This window comes from Galeopterus variegatus, unplaced genomic scaffold, assembly GCF_000696425.1.
Source record: "Galeopterus variegatus unplaced genomic scaffold, G_variegatus-3.0.2 Scaffold2003, whole genome shotgun sequence".
In the NCBI taxonomy this organism is placed as follows: domain Eukaryota; kingdom Metazoa; phylum Chordata; class Mammalia; order Dermoptera; family Cynocephalidae; genus Galeopterus; species Galeopterus variegatus.
The window spans coordinates 105,999-126,869 of NW_007728114.1; positions in this window are offsets into that span (position 1 = coordinate 105,999).

Below are 20,871 nucleotides of genomic sequence, written 5' to 3' on the forward strand. Positions count from 1 at the left end.
TGTCATTAACAGGACCATTTTGGATTGAATATGTTTGGGTCCCTTTGAGCCTCTTGGATTTAGAATTCCATATCTCTACCATTACCTGGGAAGTTTTTCACTATTATTTCATTGAATATGCTTTCAATGCATTTTCTCTTCTCCTCCCCGTCAAGGACACCCATGATTTGAATGTTTGTGTTCTTAAGGTGGTCTGCTAGATCTCTTAAATTTTCATTTTTTGAAATTATTTTTCTTTCTTTTTTTTTTTTTTTTTGTCTGCTTGGGTTATTTCAAAAAGACTGTTTTCATGATCAGAAATTATTACTTCTGCTTGCTCTGGCCTTCTCTTACACTCTCAATTGTAGTTTTCATTTCATTGAATGAGTCTTTCAGTTCTAGGGTTTATGCTACAGTATATTTATGAAATTTTTATCATTGCAAATTTCTTCCTTCAAGTCCTGGATTTTTTTGTTGTTATTGTTTCATTGTGTTGGCTGAGTCTTCTTGAATCTCACTGAGTTTGCTTAAGATTTTTACCTGAAATTCCTTTTTAGATATTTCAATGGTTTCCTGCTCTATTTGGTCTGGTACTTGAGAATTATTGTATATTTTTGGTGGTGTCATATTTCCTTGTTTTTTTCATATTTCTAGTGTCTCTACATTGATTTCTAGTTGTCCAGTAGTGCAGTTGCTTTTTCTATTACTCTAGAGTGGACTTTGAAGAGAAATATTTCCTCCCGTAGATGTGTTTTATAATGACCATTGAGTAGGGTGTTTCAGTATTGGTTCCATGTAGACTCAGTAGTGTAGTCTCTGTATGGGTACTTCTATCATATTCAATGTCAAAGTTTTGTTGAGTGCCTCCATGGTGTAGGCACTGGTGTATTTAATAATTTCTTTGTGTGTGTGTGTGTGTGTGTGTGTGTGTGTGTGTGTATGTGGGTGAATTAGTTTGTTTGTTTTTCCTTTTTTTCTTTTTTTTTTTTTTAAACTCCCACCAATGAGTGAGAAAATGTGGAATTTCTTTTTCTCTGCCTGACTCGTTTCACTCAATATTATTCTCTCAAGGTCCATCCATGTTGTTGCAAATGGCAGTATTTCATTCGTTTTTATAGCTGAGTAGTATTCCATTGTGTAGATATACCACAATTTCCGTATCCACTCATCCGATGATGGACATTTGGGCTGATTCCAACTCTTCGCTATTGTAAAGAGTGCTGCGATGAACATTGGGGAACAGGTATACCTTCGACTTGATGATTTCCATTCCTTTGGATATATTCCCAGCAGTGAAATAGCTGGGTCATATGGTAGATCAATCTGCAACTGTTTGAGGAACCTCCAAACCATTTTCCATAGGGGTTGCACCATTATGCATTCCCACCAACAATGTAAGAGAGTTCCTTTTTCTCCGCAACCACGCCAGCATTTATCGTTCAGCGTCTTTTGGATTTTAGACATCCTAACTGGGGTGAGATGGTATCTCAGTGTGGTTTTGATTTGCATTTCCCGGATGCTGAGTGATGTTGAGCATTTTTTCATATGACTGTTGGCCATTTGCATATCTTCTTTAGAGAAATGCTTACTTAGCTCTTTTGCCCATTTTTTAATTGGGTTGCTTGTTTTTTCCTTGTAAAGTTGTTTGAGTTCCTTATATATTCTGGATATTAGTCCTTTGTCAGATATGTATTTTGCAAATATTTTCTCCCACTCTGTTGGCTGTCTTTTAGCTCTGTTAATTGTTTCTTTTGCTGTGCAGAAACTTTTCAGTTTGATATAGTCCCATTTGTTTATTTTTCCTTTGGTTGCCCATGCTTTTGGGGTCATATTCATGAAGTCTGTGCCCAGCCCTATTTGCTGAAGGGTTTCTCCTATGTTTTCTTTAATAAGTTTTATTGTTTCAGGGTGTATATTTAAATCCTTAATCCATTTTGAGTTGAAAAAAACCCGGGGGTGGGGTGGGGTGGGGAAGAAGATATAACAACTATACTTCCATGAAGTTGTTACAACAAGCAAACGGAAAGGACATTCTTGGGGGGGAGGGGAGAGAGGGAGGAGGGAGGGAGGTGTCGGTGACGGGCCATAATAATCATATACAGTGTATATTGACAAAATAAAAATTTAAAAAAATAAAAAATAAAAAATAAAAACCAAAAAATAAATAAATAAATAAATAAATAAATAAATAAATAAATAAATAAATAAATAAATAAATGGGACTATATCAAACTAAAAACTTCTGCACAGCAAAAGAAACAATTAACAGAGCTAAAAGACAGCCAACAGAGTGGGAGAAAATATTCTTGCAGAGGTTAGCTGCAACATTGAGGATGTGGGCTTGTTGTTGAGGTCTTGGGCTAAGTGCCTGGGTTCCTTGTCACTTATTGGCTGGAGTAAGTGACCCTAGGCAGACTTGTTGGTTCTCTGGCTAGTGTCCTGTGACCCTGTTGGGTGCATTGGGGTACACTGTATTTCCTCAGCTTGAATAGGTGGCCCCGAGTGAGGTTTCTCTTTCCTCATTCCTATAGGTCAAGGATTCCCCTGAGTCCTTGCTTCCCTTAGTTGTGGGATGGGTTGGTGGTGGCTGGGAATCTTCTTCTATGCATTATTTTGCTACCTTAGGTTTCTGTACTCTCCGGATTCTTTGTGTACATCCTTCCCTGGATAGAGGCAGTCATGCTCACTGCACACAGGCTGTAATTTCCCCTGTGAGTTGGGTCACTGGTGTGTGGGTCTGTGCTGGCTTACCTCTTTCTAGTGGCTCTCTTTGTGACCCTTCTTATGTCAATGCATGGCAGCAGTGGTGGATCCTGCCCATGGTCAGTGTTACTACTATAGTGGCAGTGGTCCCATGAACAGCTGGTTAGGTTGGTGTGGCAGCATGGGTGGCCACTGGAGATGGCTCCCACATTGCACATGGGTGTTGAAAGGGTCCTGCACATAGCCAGGCTGGCTATTGAGGCAGTTTGCATAGAGCTCCTGCATGCACATGGTCTGGCTGGTGCAGCAGTGAGGATGACTGCTGGCAATGGCCACCACACTGCAGGTGGTGGCAGCAGGGGTTCCCACACTCAGCTTGGTTGGCTACTGCTTTAGCATTGGCAGATGGTCCTATATCCAGCAGGTCTGACTATGGTGTGATGGCTATGGCAGGGGCAACCACACTGCAATTTGGTAGCAACTGAAATATTTTGGATGTGAGATGCCATGATTAGATTTGCATTTTGAAGACATTGCTCTGAATAGAGGAGGAGGATCAAGGTGGTGTAATAGAGCTTTTTAGTGCTTATTATCCTGCAGAAACATCAACCCAAACAAATATCCACAGACCAAAATACCTTCACAAGAGCTAAGAAAACCAGTTAAGAGATCAAAGCACCTGGGTGCAACGTAGAAATAAGAAAAGACTTATTAAAGAAAGCAGAAAATAGTTTTACATTACTCTCATTACCATTTTTCGAATCCCAGGCAGTACAGAATGAAGGGAAATACCCTCTGCTTCGGGGAAAAAGAAGAAAGTGAACATCAGTCTTTGCCTTGGAACCTAACATTAGGCCAGCCCAGTAAAACCCAGTGCCAGGCAGGCTCCAATTACCACAGACTACAGGTCACTATTCATGGTTTTGGCCTCTAAACCTGCCTTCAGCCTCAGGACAAACCTGCAAGTTTTTCATTCAAGTTTGCCACCATGCCAGGCTGGCCTCAGTGACTCTTGACTCCAGGCCATCTTATTATCAGTCCATCCTCAGTGGCCCTGGGCCTGCCCTAGCAGCAGGTCAGCCTCTGAAGTCTTAGGCTTTATGTGCAACCCAGCACAGGCCCACATACTGGCAGTCCCAGACCAAGCTAGCCTACCCAAGGAACCCAGCAACAAGCCTGCCTTTGAATCATGCCAGACAATCTGAACAGAATCTCTGAATAGACTGACTGGCTTAAGGTATTTTCAGACAAAACCAGTATGCAAAGACTGGAGTAAGTCCCTACTGCTTTAAATGTACAGACATCAACATAAGGAAAAAGGAAACATGAAAGGCAAAGAATACAGAACACCACCAAAAGAACACAAAAATCTTCCAGTAGTTGAACCCAAAGAAATAGAGATATACAAACTGCCTAATAAAGTATTCAAAATAATTGTTTTAAGAAATTTCAGCAAACTTTAAGGAAACACACACAATTCAATGAAATCAGGAAGACAGTAAATGACTAAAATGAGGAATTTAACAGAGAGAATAAAATAATTTTAAAAAATTAAACAAAAATATTGGAGCTGTAATAAATACAATCAAATAAATAAAAAATACAATATAGAGCATCAAAAGCAGAACTCATTAAGCAGAAGAAAGAATCCGGAAAGTCAAAGACAGTTTATTTGAAAATACATAATCAAAGTAAAAAAAAGAAAAAAATGACTTAAATGAGGAAAGCTTACAGCATTTATTAGACAGTATAAAAAAGCAAATGTTCAGTCATAAATGTTCAGTCATAAGAGAAAGACAAAGGGATAAAAGATTATTTAAAAAATAATAATAGCAGAAAACGTACTAATTCTGGGGAAAGGTATAAATTTTCAAGTTCAAGGTCAAAAGTGTCCAATCAGTTTCAACTCAAATAGCACTACATCAACACCTGTTATAAACAAACTGTCAAAAATCAAGGACTAAGAGAGGATTTTGAAAGCAGCAATTAAACAAAACAAAACAACAACAACAAAAACAAATGACATATAAGGTAGTTCCAGTAAGGCTAGCAGCAGACTTCCAGTGGAAACCTTTCAGATCATAAGAGAGTGGGAAGAAATATTCAACGTGTTGAAGGATACAAAAAACCTGCCAATCAAGAATACTGTACCCAGGAAAAACTGTCTTTCAAAAATGAAGGAGAGATCAATATTTTCCTGGAGAATAAAGCCAAAGGAAGTTCATTATCACCATATCTATCTTACAAGAAATGCTAAAGGGAGTTCTTCAAGCTGAAAGAAAATTATGCTAATTGGTAACATGACAACATATACAAGTATAAAACTTACTCGTAAAAAAAATCACAAATTTAAATTAAGAATGATCTAATAACATAATGGTGGTGTTTAAACCACATATCCTTACTATGAAAGTAAAAAACAAAACTATTAAAAATAATCATAGCTAGAATATTTGTTAAGGGATACACAATATAAAATTGTATAAATTGTCACATCAAATTTAAAATGTGCATGAATGAAGTAAAAACATAGAGTTTATGTATTTATCAAAAGATAAATTCTCATAAGCTTGAAATAGTCTGATATAAAAAAACCTATAGACTCTACCAAAGCTGATTAACATTTTCAGTAATGTTGCAGAAAACAAAATCAACACCCCAAAACCAATAGTGTTTTTATACTCTAATAACAAACTAGCAGAAAATGAAATCAAGAAAGCAAGCCAATTTACAATAGTTCCCAAGAAAATAAAACACCTAGGTGTCAATTTAACCAAGGAGTTGAAAGATTTATAAAATGAGAACTACAAAACATTACTGAAAGAATCTAAAGAGGACACAAAAAGTTAGGAAGACATAATATGCTCTTGGATGAGAAAAATCAACATCATGAAAATATCCATTCTACCTAAGCAATCTACAGATTCAATGCAATCTCCATCAAAATACCAATGACATTCTTCACAGAAATAGAAAAAGCAATCCAAATATTCATATGGAACAATGGAAGACCTTGAATAGCCAAAGCAATCCTAAGCAATAAATAAATAAAGCCAGAGGCATAACACTACCTGGTTCAAACTATATCACAAAAGTATTGTAACCAAAACAGCATGGTACTGTCATAAAAACAGACACTCAGATCAATGGAATAGGGTAGAAAACATGGATATCAACCCACGTATTTATAGCCAACTGATCTTTGACAAAGGCAATGAGAACATACACTGGGATAAAGACTGCCTCTTCAATAAATGGTGCTGGAAAATTGGAATCCATATGCAGAAAAATGAAACTGGACCTGTACCTCTCACCATATACCAAAATCAGCTAAAAATGGATTAAAGACTTAAGTATAAGACTTGAAAACTTAAAATTACTAAAGGAAAATATAGAGGAATCACTCCAGGTAATAGGACTGGGCAAAGACTTTATGAATAAGACCCCACAAACACGACCAACAAAAGAAAAAAAAAATATAAAATCATTGGACTATGTCAAACTAAAAACTTCTGCACAGCAAAGGCAACAATCAAAATAATGGAAAGAAAACCTACATAATGGGAGAAAATATTTTCAAACTATACATCTGACAAGGGATTAATATCCAGAATATACAAAGAACTCAAGCAACTATACAGAAAAAACCAAATAATCCAATTAAAAAATGGGCAATGGAGGTGAATAGACACTTTTCAAAGGAAGACAGGCAAATGGCCAACAGGCACATGAAAAAATGCTCAGCATCACTAGTCATCAGAGAAATGCAAATCAAAACCACTTTGAGATATCATCTCACCCCAGTTAGTCTGGCCATTATTAAAAAGATCATGAATAAAAGATGCTGATAAGGATGCAGGGAAAGGGGAACTCTTGTACACTGTTGGTGGGACTGTAAACTATTACAGCCATTAAGGAAAACAGTATGGAGTTTTCTCAAACAACTAAAGCAGCATACAGTAATATCCTAGACCTTCACATTCACTCTGCATTCAGTCACTGACTCACCCAGAGCAACTTCCTGTCCTTCAAGCTCCATTTATGAGAAGAGCCCTATAAAGGTGTACCATTTTTCTTTATCTTTTTACTATAATTTTACTGCACCTTTTTTATCTTTTGAATGCACAAATACTTACCATTGTGTTACAATTGCCTATAGTATTCAGTACAGTAACATGATGTGCAGGTTTGCAACTGAGGAGCAATAGGCTATACCATGTAGTAGGCTATACCGTTTAGGTTTGTGTAAGTAAACTCTATGATGTTCACACAACAGCAAAATTACCTAATGACACATTGTTCAGAACATATTCCCATCATTAAGCAGCACATGACTTTATCCAATGTAACATTACATCCATCAGCAGAAAATTATTCACTCATCTCAAGTGCACAGAAAACATTCTCCAAAATAAATTGTACGTTAGACATCTTCTGTTCAACGTAGTACTGGAAGTACTAACCAGCCAGAGAAATCACACAGGCAGAAGATATAAAATGCATCCAAATTGGAAAGGAAGATGTTTAATTGTCTCTTTTCAGAGAACATAGTCTTATATAGAGAAAACTCTAAGGACTCCATGAACAACAAAAAATTGTTAGAACTAATAAAGAAATTTAGTACAGGTTTAGGATATAAAATTAACTGACAAAAATCAGTAGTGTTTCTATCCACTACCAACAAAACATCTGAAAAGAAATGAAGAATACAATCACTTTACAATAGCTACAAAACCAATAAAATATTTAGGAATAAATTTAACCAATGAGGTGAAAGACCTTTACATTGAAAACTATAAAACACTGATGAAAGAAATTGAAGAAGACACAATATGTGGAAATATGTTCTGTGTTCATGGATTTGAAGAATTAATATTGTTAATGTATTTCTATTTCCCCAAATGATTTAGTGATTCAGTATAATCCTTATCAAAATTTTAATGACATTTTTCACAGAAATAGAAAAAAAAATTATAAAATTTAAGTGAAACTGCAAAAGACCCAAATAGCTAAAGAAATCTTGAGCAAAAAGAGCAAAGCTGGAGGTGGAATAATACCTGACTTCAAATTATGCCATGAAGCTATAGTAATAAAAACAACATGGTGCCAGCATTAAAAAACAGACAATCAGGCCTATGGAAACACAGTAGGGAACCCAGACATAAATTCAAACATTTATAGTTGATTGATTTTCCACAAAGGTGTCAATAATACACAATGGGGAAAGACAGTTTCTTTGATAAATGGTATTCGGATAACTGAATATCTACATGAAAAAGAATAAAATTGGAATTTTATCTCACATCAAATACAAAAATCAGCTCAAAATGGACTAAAGACTTAAATGTAAGACTTGAAACTATAAAATTATTAGAAGGAAACATAGAAGAAAATCTTCATGACACTGATCTAGACAATGGTTTCTTCAATATAAACCCAAAAGAACAGGTAACAAAAGCAAAAGTAGACTAACAGAATTACATCAAACTAGGAAGCTTCTGTACAGCCAATAAAACAATCACCACAGTAAAGAGACAACCTACAGAATGGGAAAATATATCTGTAAACCATACTTCTGACATTAAGTTAATATCCAAAATATATAGTGAACTGAAAAAACTCAATTGTAAGAAAATAAGAAAAACTCACTTAAAAAGTTGGCAAAGGGTTTGAATAGAAATTTCTCAAAATAAGTTATACAAATGGCTAATAAAAATATGAAAAAATACTAAACATCACTAACCATCACAGAAATGCAAATTAAAGCCACAAGTTATCACCTCACACCTGTTAGAATGACTATTATCCAAAAGATAGAGGATAAATGTTGGATAGGATGTGGAGATAAGGGAACTCTTGCACAGAGCTGGTAAAAATGTAAATTACTACAGACATTATGGAAAACAATATGGATGTTCTTCAAAAAATTAAAAATAGAACTAGCATATGATCCAGCTACCCTATTTCTGGGTATACTGTATATACAAAAGAAAAACATCAATATCCCCCAAAGATATCTGCACTCCCATGTTCATTGAAGCACTGTTCACCATTGTGGACATATTGAAGCAAGGTAAGTTTATTGATGGATGAATGGATAAAGAAAATGTGGTGTTTATGCACAGTGGCATAATATTCAGCCTTTAAAAATTAGGAAATCTTGTCATTTGTGACAAGGATATGCCTGGATGATATTATAAGTGAAATAAACCAGGCACAGAAAGACAAATATTGCGTGTTCCCACTCCCATGTGGAGTGTTAAAAAAAAATTGAAATAATAGAAGTAGAGTAGAGTGGTGATTACCAGGGGCCTGGGTGGGAGATATAGAGGTATTGGGGAGTTATTGTCAAAGGACACAAAATTTCGGTTAGATAGGAGGAATAAGTTCAAGAGACTTATTGTACAGCACTGCTACAGTGCGCCGCTTGGGAAGCGTGGCGGCACTCCCGCCGAGGGTTCGGATCCCACATACAGACCGGCCGCTCACTGGCTGAGCGAGGAGTGGGGGCAACGCCGAGGGTTGCGATCCCGTTGCCGGTCCCGGTCCGGTACGGGCGCAACACTGAGGGTTGCGATCCGTTGCCGGTCACGAAAAAAGACAAAAAAAAAAGACTTATTGTACAACATAGTGACTATAGTTAGCAACAATGTGTTGTAGTCTTAAAAATTAAGAACATAGATTTTAAGCACAGATTTTAATACCTATCACAAAAAACGATAAGTATGTGAGGTAATGCATGTGCTAATTAGCTTGTTTTAGCCATTTTACAATATATACATATATTAAAACAACATATTGCATGCGCACACAAAAGATTGTACTGGTTTCTAGGCAGAGAAGACCCTGCCTACCATTCCTACCCTGTCTCATAACTTCCATTTTTATTTGTTATTCTACAGTCACTGAACATCGTTCTGACCTGAAACACCCCAAGCTTTTCTTATTTCAGGGACTTTGCACTATTTCCTCTTCCCTTAGACCTTTCCATTATTTTCTTCTTTTCATTATTTATGTCTCATATTAAATAGTTGTCATCATCACAGAGAGAACTTTTCTGATACACTTAGCTAACCCACCATACATCCACATAATTACTTTCTATAATTTACTCTTGTTTTCCTCATAGTTCTTATAATAAATTTATTTGCTTATTTGATTATATGTTGACTTTCTACCTTCCTACCTCAAAAAAAGGTAAGTTGCATAAAGTTAGGGGCTTTGGCTATGTAATTAGCGATTTCATCCCTACTGCCTAAAACAGTGTCTAGCACATAGTAAATAAACAATAAACAATTAATGAATGATTGAAAGGACAAAAATAGGGACAGTGTGGACAAAGGCTTAGATGACGGCAAAGGGTGCCTTGTTTGGGGGATGATGCATTTATCAGTTAAACTGTAAAAAATATAGTAGAAAAGGCTAAACAGATAGGTGCACTGTCATTGGGCCATTATCACTGGGGTCTTTGATCAACTGCAGTGGTTTATGCATCAGCATATCCTTTAGTTTTGCCCTAAATTAAAATACACCTCCAGTGAAGACTGATGGCTGAGACATTTGATTTATAATTGCTCTAATTTTCTGTTATTCTAATAATTACAACTAATTTTAATGAAGAAATGATCATTTCAAATACAAATTTGAGTATAGAATGCACATGATCATTTATTCATTAGTGAGTCTGCAAACTAGAGGTTTTTTTTTTTTTAGATTTAACATTGTCCACATAGGTCTTCTTTTTCAGGATGTTCCTTTAAAAGGAACACAAGCAAATGAAAATAATCAAGTGCCCACATGAATATAATACTGGTTGAACAAAAATTAGGGCTGCTAAAACTAAATTGAACATATATGTGCTATAGTTACTATCTAGGAAATTGACTTTTTTGAAAAGGATTTTTCATTCAGGTTGGCAATAGGCATTTTTTTCACATTAAATATTCTTTGATATTGTCTCCCTATAGTTCTACTTTCATAAGATGAAATTCAGATTAAAATTAAATTTGAGAATTTTGCCTGATATTTGATACTGCACAAATACTTTTACTTAAAAATATTTGTAAAAGTTTAATGCACTTGAATGATTTAACAACTCTTATGTCCCCACATTACCTACAGCTAACTATGCTTAAGGAGAGGTCAGTAATTTAGAACTATTGTTTACATATGTTAAAGAATAATTGTCACAGTGCTACAGTGACCGGCTGAGATCAAACAGTGATTTTGGTTTCCCTTCAAGAGTTTCAAATAATCTATTACATTTTCCACTTCCTAAATCCTCTGTCCTGGTAGAAAAATTATCTTTCACCACTATGAAGATGTTTGTTCAATTGGAATGGATGACTGGATAAGGAAAATGTGGTAGATATACACAATAGAATAGTTACTTCTCATCCATAAAAAGAATAAAATTCTGCCATTCACAGCAACATGAACAAGCTTGGTGAAAATTATGTTAAGTGAAATAAGCCAGGAACAGAAAGAGAAATACCACATGTCCTCACTCAAGTGGGAGCTAAGAAAGAAAGAACGGAAGGAAGAAAGAAAGCCACAATAACACATTGAATTTTCAGAAGGAGAGAATTTTCAGAAGGAGAGAATTTTCAGAAGGAGAGAATTTTCAGGAGAGAACAGAACTATGGAAACTAGATGTGGGAAAGGGAAGATAGGGTGAAATTGGGTAATGGATGCAAAGAATTGACACAAAAACTGATACTCAACTCTTTATGTCATAAATATGAATAATCAATTATGTCTTAGTAAAAAAAAGCAAAAGAAGTAAAAGAAAACAAACAATAATTTAGTTTGGTCATAAAGGGAGAATATTTTTTATAGTGGATTTATTTTTTTTTTATTTAACTGAAACGTATGGACTCTACATATTTATGGGGTACAGAGTTTATATTTCACTACACGTATACAATGTGTAGTGATTAAATCAGGGTAGTTAGCAAATTCAACATTGCAACAATTTATTGTTTCTTTGTGATGAGAACATTTAACCTTCTCTCTTTGACAACATACAATAAATTATTGTTAATTACAGATGCCTAGCACTATTGTAAACCAATAGAACTCGTTTTTTCTATCCAGCTGTAGTTTTGTGTCCATTAACCAACATTTCACTACTCCATTCCCTCTTCCCTTTTCCACCTCTAGTAACCACAGTTCTAGTCTCTACTTCTAAAACTTCAACTTACATTATTATTAATATTTTTACTTTATTTTTTAGTTCCCACATTTCTGTATCTGACTTATTTAACAACCCAATTTTCTCCAAGCTCATCCATGCTACTGTGAAAGGCACAATTTCATGTTTTTTTTTTTTTTTTTATGGCTGAGTAGTATTCCATTGCATATATATTCTACGTTTTCTTTAATCATCCATCAGTGGATATTTAGTTTGCTTCCAAATCTTGGCTATGGTGAACAGAGCAGTGATAAACATGGGATTGTAGATGTCCCTTTGACATATTGATTTTCTTTTCTTTGGGTATATATCCAGTAGTGGGATTGCTAGCTATTCTGATAGTTCTATTTAGTTGTTTCAAAAATGTCCATACTGTTTTCCACCATGGCTGTACTAATTTACATTCTCATTAACAATATATAAGGGTTCACTTATCTCTGCATCCTTGTCAGCATTTTTTATTTTCTGTCTTTTTGATAATAGCTAATCTAACTGGAAGGAAATGATATCTCAATGTGGTTTTGATTTGCATTTCTCTGATGATTAGTGATGTTGAACATGTTTTCACATAGCTGTTGGCCATTTGTGTGTCTTCTTTTGAGAAATGCCTATTGAACTCCCTTGCCCATTTTAAAATCAGATTATTTGCTTTTTTCTTGTTGAGGTGTTTGTGTTCCTTGCATATTCTGGATATTAATCCCTTGTCAGAAGTATAGTTTGCAAATACTTTATTCTATTCTGCTGTTTGTCTCTTCACTCTGTTGATTGTTTTCTGTGTGGAAGCTTTTTAGTTTGACATAATTCCATGTGTTTATGTTTTCTTTTGTTGCCTGTGCTTTTGGGGTCTTAGTCATTAGGTCTTTGCCCAGACAAAGGGCCTGAAGTGTTTCCTCTGTGTTTTCTTCTCAAAGTGTTGTAGTTTTAGGTCTTACATTTAAGTTTTTCATCCATTTGAGTTGATTTCGGTAAATTGTGAGAGATAGAGGTCGAGTTTTATTCTTCTACACGTAGATATCCAGTTTTCCCAGCACTATATATTGAAGAAGCTGTCCTTTTTCCAGTGTATGTTCTTAGTGCTTTTGTCAAAGATCGGGTGGCTGTAAGTACATGGATTTATTTCTGGGTTATTTATTTTGTTCCTTTGGCCATGTGTCTGTTCTTATGCTAGTGCTGTGCTGTTCTGGTTACTATAGCTTTGTAGTATATTTTGAAATCAGGTAGTATAATACCTCCAGCTTTATTCTTTTTGCCCAGGATTGCTTTGGCTATTTGGGGTCTTTTGTGGTTCCATATGAATATTAGGATTGCTTTTTTTCTATTTCTGTGAAGAATGTCTTCAGTATTTTGATAGAGATTGCATTGAATATGTACATTGCTTTGGGTAGTATGGTCATTTTGACAAGGGAGAATTTTTAAAGAAAGCAGAAGTCTTGTTAAATTACAAATAATTATACTAGTGTTTTTCTTTGATTCTCCTGATTATATGTACTGGATATTGGAAAGTAGACTGACAATGACATCTCAACCACATTTTAGCATTATCCTTTGTCTACTTTTACCTGTCTGCACTTGCAAAGTGAAAGCCAAAAGCCACCCTTTAGTTAGGTAATCATGCATGGGTGAATGAATTTGGATGTGGAAATTTAAGCTGTTATTAAAATGGTATTATTAGAGATAAGTATTTTTCAGCCACGTGAATGAGAGATTAGATAGCTAGATATCGAGATAATCAGCAGATTCTTTCCCTGTTCTTTTACATTCAACATCCATATTTTCTCATATGTATCACATCTTTCTCACTACTAAAAACAACTACATTTGATAGTTTACTATGTGCAAAATGTTGTTCCTAGTACTTTATATGGATTATCTCCCTTAGTCTTCAAAACAACCTAATGAATAAGTACTATTATTATCTACTTTTTTTGGATTATAAAATTAAGACCTAGGGAGGTAAATAACTTACCAAAAGTTATACTGATAGTAAAGTGGTGAAACAGAGTTGTGTATCTAAGCAATCTTGTTTGAGAACCTTTCTCTTACCTGCTCTCCAATCCATTACTAAACAGTATAATTTTTTTCTTTTAAATTGCTCTCTAAACTGCCCAGATCTCATTATCTGCTGAGTAATTCAATGTGCTAATCCACCAAAGAGTGTCTTTTTATTAAATCTTTACTTTAGTCCCAATAATTATTTATGCTCACTGAAAAAGTCCTAGCAAAACATAAGTAACATGATAGTCTCTCCTTAATCTCACCAATGCTGTTGAATTAAGTTCTCTGGATTTCATGTTCTCCATCTAATTCCTGGGATAATGTCTTCCAATTTCTATTGCCAACTTTCTATTACTCAAATCATATTTATATTAGTGAATGCCAAATATGTGCTTGGAAGTTTCATAAATACTATCTCATTTAGTTATTTCACATACACACACACATAACTGTGAAGTATGTATTATCAAACAAATAATAGATAAGTAAATTAAGGTCTAGAGGTTATGAATTACACCAAGTAACACAACTAGAAAGTGGCAAAATGGGGCTCCAAACTGAATTTTTTGACACCCAGAAATATACAACTTCTAACACATTATATCGAGTACAAATTGAGGTTAGAAATTGTAAAACACTATGAATCTGAAACGATACTCATTATTAAGAGATGGTGATGATGAGAGAACAGTGTTCATAGCTCTATCTTGGTTACAGAAAACAAAAAAACCTTTGGGGGCTATATTAGTTACAGTAAGATAGAATGTGGTAACAGACTAAAATATGAAATGGCTCAATAAAATCTTAGCATTTTTTTCTCACCTAAGTGTCCAGAGAGGTTTTAGGTTGGTTAGCTCTGCCTTTTCTAAAACATGATTGCCAAGATGACTCAGGAAATTGCCATCCAGGTGGTCAGAAAGAAAAAAGAACATGTAGAAAGCTTACTAGTTTCTTCAAATTCTTGGCCCAGAAGTGACACAGATAACTTCTACTCACATGCAATTGGGGAGAACTAGTATTGGTGTTATACAAGTTGCTCGCTTAGAAAGTACTATCTAGGTACAATTGATACAAAAATAAGAAATCGGATTGAGATGAACAGATGCACTTCTTTACCACAGGAAGTTATTAGCTAATATTGAGTTCAACAATGGACTAAAATTAATTGTGTATCAGATGGTACACTTTTTATTGTTATATGAGGCTGAATGGACGAATATACATTCAGGTGAGCACCCCTGGCATTTACAGACATTTGAGATTCAATAGTACAATATTACAGTGTTGGGATGTTTAAGTGAGAAGATGCTCCTAAGGCAATTACATTGGAAAAAAATAAAGTTATGTAAGTCCCGCTGTTGCTACCTGCAAAAGGATTTTTAATAGCCACTCATTTCTAATAATTATCAAATAAAAAATAGAGTTGTAAATGATTTTAGAATAATGTATTGGTTATTAGAAATAAGAAATGAGTACAATTTACTGTTCACACATTTATAATAAAAATCAAATGAGAGCATCCATTCAATTTTTTTTTCATTGAAATCTTTTGCCTTCAGGCCATAAGAAGGGAAAGAAAACTTTAGCAAGTAAAGACAAAAGGCATTCATCTGTGTCTGTTATCCTTGAAAACTTTTGGTTTCTTTGTTAGAAAGGCCTTCACAAAAGAAGGTAGATTAGAAATCAACTTTCAATTTCTTTATCCTGATTTCAAAAACTGAGAAAATACTGAAATGATGCATACATGTCATATGTTGTGGAAAATAAAAGACACTTTTAAAGAGAGGTACAGTATCATTTTAACTGTAAAATAAATTTGGTTTTTGGATAATTTTTATAGACCTAAATCACATCTAGAATAATATGGAATAAATAATAAACTTTCACCTTATGCTTTTCATATATCATTTTTACCTTCTCCTCAGGGTCAATGACTTGACAAACATATTGCCTATACAAGTGCTATATTAATAAGGACTATGTCTGTTTATCCATGTGCCACTTGCGATGGTTTGCTAAATTTATCATACGGTTTTAGTTCCCACATTGGAGTCCTAGATGTGAAAAGAACACATACAAAAAAGGACATTCAAGTAGTCCCCTCTTACCTGCGGTGCGGGGGTGGGGGGGGGTATTTTCCAAAACTCACAGCAGATGTCTAAAACCTCAGGTAGTACTGAACCCTGTATATACTATGCATTTCCTATACATACATACCTATGGTGAAGTTTAACTTATGAATTAGGCATAGTAAGAGATAACAACAGCTAATGAGAAAAGTAGAATAATTATAACGTTATACTATAGTAAAAGTAATGTGAATGTGATCTCTTTCTCTCTCTCTCTCTCTCTCTCTCTCAAAATATCTTACTCAGTTATTAATGGACTGTGGTTGACCAAGTGTAAGTGAAACCACAGCAATTAAAACTGCAGATGAGGGGAAACTATTGTACGGCTTGTTCTTCATTTCTCTTTATACTTCTCCATCACTTAGACATTTCTAGGTCAGAGGAAGTTGAAATTACTACTTCCGTTGTTCATATTACTGTTATTATGCTGCTTGAATTTTCTTCACAGATAATATAAAGGTCCCCTAATATGCTAAACATTTTACTTTTCATCATCTAAATTAGTACACTTTTGTTTTTTTATTTTAATTTTAATTTATTTAAATTGACAAAAATTGTATATATTTATGATGCACAGCATGCCATTTTGATGTACATGTGCACTGTAAAATGACTAAATCAGGCTAATTAATATATCTACTACCTCACACATTTATCATCTTTTGTCCTTGTGAGAACATTAAAGTTCTACTTTCTAAGCAATTTTTGAGTATATAGTACATTGTTTTTAACTGTCATCACCACTTTGTACTATATATCTCCTGAACTTATTCCTCCTGTCTAACTGAAATTTAGTATCTTTTGATAAATATTTCTCCAGTACTCTGACCCCAGCCTTTGGTAACCACCATTCTACTCTCTGCTTCTATGATATGAATTTGACATTTTTAGAGTCTGCATATAAGTGAGATCAGGCAGTATCTGTCTTTCTGTGCCTGGCTTATCTCACTTAGCATAATATCCTCTAGATTCATTCCTGTTGTCACAAATGACACAATTTTCTTCTTTTCTATGCTGAATAATATTGCATTGTGTATATACACTACATTTTATTTTTCCATTCATCTAATGAAGTCAATCTATATGTTGAAAAGATATCTGCACTCTCATGTTCACTGCAGCATTATTTACAATGGCCAAGATATGGAATCAATCTAAGTATTGATCACTGGATGGATAAAGAAATTGTGATATACATACCTAATGGAATACTATTCAGTAGAGTTTTGCAAGCTTAAATATGGTGAACAAGTCTGATGTGACCATGCATGTTGAAGCTTTAACCTTGAAATGACTAAAATATATTTTAATAGGCTTTGTATATGCAGTAGTTGATTTGCACAACTTTCTTTCTTGCTGATATTTAAAATATATGTTATTATTTTTTCATGAAAGTTCCATAATTATTATTTTTTTTTTTTTCCTTTTTGTCTTTTTTCGTGACCGGCAATGGATCGCAACCCTCAGTGTCGTGCCTGTACCGGACCGGGACCGGCCACGGGATCGCAACCCTAGGTGTTGCGCCTGCAACTCGCTCAGCCAGTGAGCGGGAACCGGTCTGTATGTGGGATCCGAACCCTCGGCGGGAGCACTGCCGCACTTACAAGCGGCACACTGTAGCAGTGCGCCACCGGGCCGGCCTCCATAATTATTTTTGAAATGAAAAGTATACTTAGCTAAAAAGAATGAATTGTAATCAACCTGCTTATGTAGTTCCAAAAGTTGGAAGACCACTATAAAATTGTACAATGGTATTAGATTTTCTCCATTGGGCTGTCTGAGTACATGTATGACATTCACCACAACTTAAAAGTCTTTTGGGTTACGTTGAATTTACAAAGCATGCAAGCTAGATTTAAGATGATATAATTCTGACATTTTCCAGTGTAATATAAATATAGAGAAAAAAGCAGATCACTTCAGACATTGTTTGAATGTCTTCATTGGCAGTTGAACATTGACTTTGAGAAACAAAGACAAATAATATAGAGATGAGCACACCTCTCTACTATTGTTTGCAAATAAACAATGCAAGCAGTCTTTACATGAAGATGATGGCACATAAGATTAAATTCATAGTTTGGGCTTGAAAAACACATAATTTTTCATTGAGTACATTTTAGTAGATAAAATTATTATGGGTTTTATGTTGATATGTGTGCCTAGGTAGATATCAAAATTATTTGCATCTATCACCTACCTTTTAAGCAATGTTCCTTTTTTTGTTCCTACAGCTATTTTTTTTTAAATAAAACTTTCTGCAAACTAAATGAATAAAGTAAAAAATAAGAAATAAAAAAAATGTGAATTTATGGGAATATTTTTCTTTAGGGTTCTGAGTATACTTTCAGTTTGATTCAGCGAAGAGGGATACTTTGCTGCATTCATATTGGAAAATAATTTTATGACACATTATGTTCTTAAATACATATCTAATATACTTCCACAGTTCTTTGTGTTTCTAGAGATTATTACAGAATATCATCTATCCATACCCAGTGCCCTCTTGAAGTTCTTGGTACAGCAATGAATTGCATAATATAAAAGAAGAAAAATAACTAGAATTATTATTGATAAATATGAGTTATAAGGAGAGGCTGTTGAGTTTAATGATGTTCAAAAGGAAATATGATTGAGAAAGATGAATCTTTCAGTCCCTGTGGAATTTTAGACCTGGCTAAAAGTCAGATGATGCATTGATTGAATTTACTGTCCATAAAGACTTTTAGTTACTTTGTCTAATAAATTACATAGGTAATTACAAATTATAAATCTGGGAGAGGCATGTGTACTGGTAAGATCATAAGGAGTGCAGTAGGATACATGTAGTTTGAAATTCTGAATATTATCTTCTGTCTAATTTTAAGAAAATTATTTAAATTCCCTAGGCCTAATTTTTCTTTTCTACAGAGTGACAATATTTTTTGTCATCCGAATCAGTAAACTTTTGAAAGTAAAAATGGGATACTAAAACAAATTACATTGTTCGTAATAATTTACAAGGTTGATTTTATAGTTTATATATTTTAAAGTTGAAACCTTCAAATGACTCTTCATTTTAGACCATAATATATTTTAAATTCATTTTTTTAATTTATATACACAACATTTTTTCTTTTTCTTTCTTTCTTTTTTTTTTTTTTTTGTCCTTTTTGAGACTGGCCGCACCGCGCTCAGCCAGTGAGTGCTGTGAGTGCACCGGTCATCCCTATATAGGATCTGAACCCGCGGCGGGAGCGCTGCTGCGTTCCCAGTGCCGCACTCTCCCGAGTGTGCCACGGGCTCAGCCCTAAACATTTTTTCTTTTAGTACACTTTTATGAGTGTGACAAATGCATGAAGTACTGTAATCAAAACCATAATCAAGATACGGAACAGTTTCATGTTACTGGCAGCAGTCTCGGCTTGCCCTCTAGCACAAAACAAACGACTCAGAAGTCCAAAAGTTGGTGCAAGGATTGGAAGGTTTATTCAGATAACTGGCATCTGAGGGATGACCAGGCTCAAGTCATCCTGCCTTCTGATGCCTGTTCTGGGGTTCATAAAGGGGAAGAGGTGGGAAGGTGAGGTAAGGGTTTTGTCCTGCAGGCAAAGGAAGAGGCTGGTTATAGGTTCAGCAGAGGGTCTGAGTCAGATGTCTGGGTCAGTCAGATGATGGACTGGGTGCTTTTGTTTCATAGAGACTGTAGTTGGTGGACTGGTCAGCTTCAAGTCCTTGATGTTATTTGGGGGCTGGAGTCCTTATCTCCTATGGAGAGCTCAAAAACTAATAACCTTAGTCAAGCATCACTGGAACAAAAAGATACATGATTCATATCTCTAACTAATGTGGATGCAATTTTCCTTTAAGCAAGAAGTTGAGTTAACAATCAGCTTGGGTGATTTTCCTCTATCATGGATTTCTTATGTTTCCAGTTGATTAGGGAGGTGAGAAAAACAAGAAAACTTAGTTTCAATTTTTAATTGTTGATGTGCAGCATCTAAAGTAAATCAACATAAGAAAGTGTAATTGGAGATAAACAGAAGTAAACTTTTGAAAAGGATCCTTTTGGCGCATGATTTTACCTCCATACAGTTTCAGCCATATGGTCAGTTCCTCATTTCTTCTGCTAACCTCAAGGAATTGATTGTCAGTTCCCAATTAATGTCTAACTGAAATTTTCTGCTTGGTCCTAGTTACCCCAAAGATAGCTATTTTCTGGCTAAGATACCTTTCACCATCACCCAAAAAAATCTTCCCTCATACTACCCGTTTATTATAAATCCTTCCCCACACACTTCACTCCTAGTAACAATCGATGTGTTCTCTCGTCCTCGATTTTACCTTTTCCAGACTGTCATATAAATAAAATGATACAGTATACTGTATAGTCTTCTTTGAGTCTTATTTCTTTCATACAGTATTACTTCTTTTCCTATTATGGGGGAGTATTCAAAGGATTAATGTTAATTTTTCTTTAAACATTTGGTTGAATTCACCAGTGAATCCATCTGGATCTGAACTCTTCTTTGTGGGTAGTTTTTTTTTTTTTTTTTTTTTTTTTTTTTTTTTAATTATTATTAGTAGCTCAATCTCCTTATTTGTTGTACTTCTTTTCAGATTTTCTAGTTCTTCTTGGGTCAGTTTTCACAGTGTGCCTCTTCTAGGAATTTTTCTATTCTATCTAGTTTATCTTTTTAGTTTAATATAATCCCATTTGCTTATTTTACCTTTAGTTGCCTGTGCGTTTGGGGTCCTATTCATGAATTCTGTACCCACTCCTACATCCTGGAGTGTTTTCCCTATGTTTTCTTTAAGGAGTTTTTTTTTTTTTTTTTTTTTTTTTTTTTTTTTTTTTTTGAGAGAAGGCCTTGTTAAGAAAAACAAAATGCT